The sequence below is a fragment of the Emys orbicularis genome, chromosome 12 (genome assembly GCF_028017835.1).
Source record: "Emys orbicularis isolate rEmyOrb1 chromosome 12, rEmyOrb1.hap1, whole genome shotgun sequence".
Classification (NCBI taxonomy): Eukaryota; Metazoa; Chordata; order Testudines; family Emydidae; genus Emys; species Emys orbicularis.
Window position 1 is genome coordinate 47,051,694 of NC_088694.1, and position 3,877 is coordinate 47,055,570.

The window sequence follows — 3,877 nt, forward strand, 5'->3', positions numbered from 1 at the left end:
CACCTCAACCCCCTGCTGCACCCCAACTTCCTGCCCTCAGCCCCCTGCTGCATCCCCCAACCCTTCTGCACCCCAACCCCCTGCCCTTAGCCTCCTGCCTGCATCCCCCACCCCTTCTGCACCCCAACCTCCTGCCCTGAGCCCCCTGTCTGAACCCCAACCCTCTGCCACACTCCCTCCTGCACCCCAACTCCCTATCCTAAGCCCCCTGCTGCATCCCCAACCCCTTCTGCAGCCAACCTCCTGCCCTGAGCCCCGTCTGAATCCCCACCCTCTGCCACACCCCACACTCCGTCCTGCACCCTGCACCCCGACCCCCTGCCTCACCCCTCCAACTCCCTGCCCTGAGCCCCCTGCACCTCAACTCCCACCCTGAGCCCCTGCCATACCCTGGGGACAGCGAGGGGGGCTGTCAGCGATGCGGCCCTCGGGCCAATGAACTAGTCCTCAGGCGGCCCTCATGGTCATTTGAGTTTGAGACCCCTGGTCTGGGCTCACAGGCGCAGCAGCTAAAGCCAAGCCCCACTGAGAGCAGGGGGAGATTAGCCTGGAGTGTCAGGAGTGGAGGCTTGGCCCATGGGGACCCAGGCACTGCTGCTGCTGCCACCTTCATGGTGAATCCTCCAACCCCTCGCCAAAGGGCTCTTCCACGTTCTGCAAACTGGCCTCACGGGCTGACTGTCTAGGAGAACAGAAACCCTTTGTTAGAGCTGGAGAGTCTCTTGCCACGGCTCCCTGAGGGTCACAGTCAAACACCGGCGAGTCTCTAGGAGGCTCTCAAGCAGTTCCCTGCTCAGGCACTTGGCATCCACTAGCAATGGTCTCTGACAGCAGCATTGCCAAGGGGAGCTCAGCAGATGGTCCCTTCTATGGCTTCCTGAGTGGGAGGGAGGTTGGTCTTGTCATTTAAGGCCTAGTGTCAGTCAGGGCTCCTGGGTTCTCTGACTTTGGATGTGGGTGGAGTCTAGTGGTTGGAGTTGGACTGGTATCAGTCCCACGCTTCCTTCCTGCCTCTGTCAGGGACGTTGTGTGTGACCTTGCAGCCAGTTGCTTTGTATCCCTATGCCCCAGCGAACAGGGATAATGCTGACCCACCTCAGAGGGGCTGGCAGGGGTCACCAGCATCATGACTCAAGTTGGAATGAATTGTGCTCTTGGTGGTGAAGGGCCCAGATTCAGTCTCCATGGATGCCCAGGGGGTCTGTATTGTGGCCATGGTTTGACTCACCTAGCATTACAGGCTGTTTAGCCCGGTCCCGGCCAGGCGTGGTGCATCTGCTCCTGGCCCTCTCTGGCAAACAGCTCCATCGCACACAAGAACATGGCCCACCACGGACAATCCATCAGCTCCCATCTGGTGTTCAGCTCCAAGATGGATGGGGAGCCCTAGCCGGACCATAGAAATACAGGGGGGTGTTCTTTGATGGAAACTGCTAGAGTTTCAGCCTCTGCTCCCACCTCCACCCACACGCTGAGGGCTTCAAAAGTGGTGCCTGGCCCCAGGTAAACAAAGGAGCTGAGCTGAGGCCAGGGTGGGACTGATCCTAAGAGAAGAGCAGATTTCTCCTCTGCTCTAGGGAGATTCCCATAGGAAAGGCAGCTGGGGTGGGGGCGGGGGCAATACAAGCACTACCCCATAGCCCTTGAACAGCAGCAACTAGGACTTGGGGAGCCAAGGGACTGGTGTATCTTGCTGGAGAGCAGAAAGGGGCATTGGAAAAATTGTACAAAAGTGAATGTCACAGCTGGGTCAAGGGCAGCCAGACCTACTGGTCAGAGCCAGAGTCCGAGTCCACACTCAGATGACAGGAGTGGAGAGTCAGCTGGGTCAGGATACTGGAAGATCAGCAGCAAAAGACAAACTTGCGATCACCACCACAAATCAGATGGCAGGAAATCAAGCCAGGGGAGCGGCAGCAGAACCAGGCAGCACATGGTCCAGAACAGGGAGCAGCCCTGGTGTTCAGTCAGCTTTGTGTTCCTGCTGCTGTCTTACGCAGGGCTAGGGGGCCAGTGAGCTTTCCTGGGACTTCTCCAATAGGACCTCAGGAGTGGAGCCTCAAACTGGGGCTGAACTTCATGGGTCCGAGGTAAGCAATTTTCAACAGGCTTCCAGGTGGAGGGTTGGAGTGTGGCTGCTCCCATGAACCCTGCAGACCCGGCTTGAAGACCCCCGAGTCGTGACAGTGAGTTATCTCGCCCCACTCAAACCTCCTGCAGCAGGATCCTGGACACATCCTCTGAGAGTAAAATGAGGATATCATTATGAGAAATAGGGCTCTGTACCAGGCCCGGGATCCGGAGACAGGGAAAGCTCCCAACCAGGATATGTAGCAGGAGCCCCCTGTTTCTTGCAAGACCCCCAAGTGGCAGGACACGTGAATGGCTCTTACCTCCAGGAGGTGCATGGGATCTTCCATCTGAGCTTCAATGGGACCCATGTTGCTTGGTTTGACAGGATGAGATGACCTGTCCCCACTGCTCCCTGAGCTGGGCTGGCTGCAGGATAGATCTGTGTGAGAGGCTGGGACAGAGCCTGAAAGACAGATGTGACAGTCAGGGTTCTGTCACCTCAGCGGGAGAACAGAGGGTCTGAACCCCAAAGAATAAGCAATTGAATCAGCCAATTCAATGAAGAATTATTGTGCCCTACAGGTACATCATAAGGTCCTCTCATGGATTGGTAACTGGTTAAACACTGCTCTGCACTGACTGCCCTGACCACGGGTGGCCCAATGGCCCACCGCAGCTCCAGCTACCAAGAGAGCTGGAACCAGAGGCCTTCCTGCTCCTGGGACAGAGGAGTAGGTTGAGGATCTACCTGGATGTGAGTGTTGGCCTTCCCCAAGCCCATGGTCTAGACTCCATTCAGGGCAGCGCACAGGAACTGCGATTCCTATTCTGGATCTAGGGGTGGTTTCAGTTTGCTGGCAGGAGACTGGACATGAGACCTGGCAGTTGCAGAGCGACCCAGGCACTAACATGGGCAGGGAAGTTTGAGGAACAGGGCAGAGGCCTGTGTGGGGCAAGGAGGGCAGGGGTTTGGGAAGCAAGAGCAGAGGCTCAAACACTTTCTTCATGTGGGACAGGATGATCCCCATTACAAAGAGAGAAAGTGAGGCACCCGGGGGGAGAGTGACCTGGCCAGGATCACGTTCCCACTCAGTGGCAGGGCTGCAGTAGAACCTATTCCCTGCTCTCATCACTGGACCCTGCTGCCCCTTCTGTAGGACCCCTCCAGCCATCCTCTCCCCTAGGCCATCCCCACCCCTCTTCAATCCCAGGCTCTTTCCAGAATGGAAGCAGGCTTGTAACAGTTCACTCACCGCTAGGTGCCCCTTCCTGGCCAGGCCTGGGGTCACAGCTTTCCTGCTGGGCTAGCACCCCCGCCCAGAGTCGCTAGGGCACTCAGGCAGCTTTTTGCCTGGGAACTCAGCCCTTCAGCCAGGTGACCGTCTTTTAGTCCACTCCTTCCTGGGTTGCTCGTCCCAAACCAAGAGTCCAAACATGTCTTTAACCAAAACAAGGTCCTCCGTCCCTTCGGGGCTTTTCCTCAGCCTGACTTTGGCTCGACTTGCCCTTGCCGGCCTTGGTAGCCCTTTCTCTGGCCTTGTACGTCCCCTTCCTTAGAGACCATGGGAGAACCAGTCCTACCCTGGATTCTAGGTTCTGCCCCAAGGCCCTGTACCGAACAGCTAGGCCCGCTCCTGTACCTTTGCTGCGGTTTCCCCTGGCTTTCCCCTCAGGTGGAGCTCACTCTGTAATCCATTGGGCCTAGCTCCAGGCTTTATTGCCCACAGACCAAGCCCCCCTGTCATATATGCTCCTCCTTAGAACCTGGCCCACATGGGGGCAAGTTCTATTCTTCTCCAAGCTT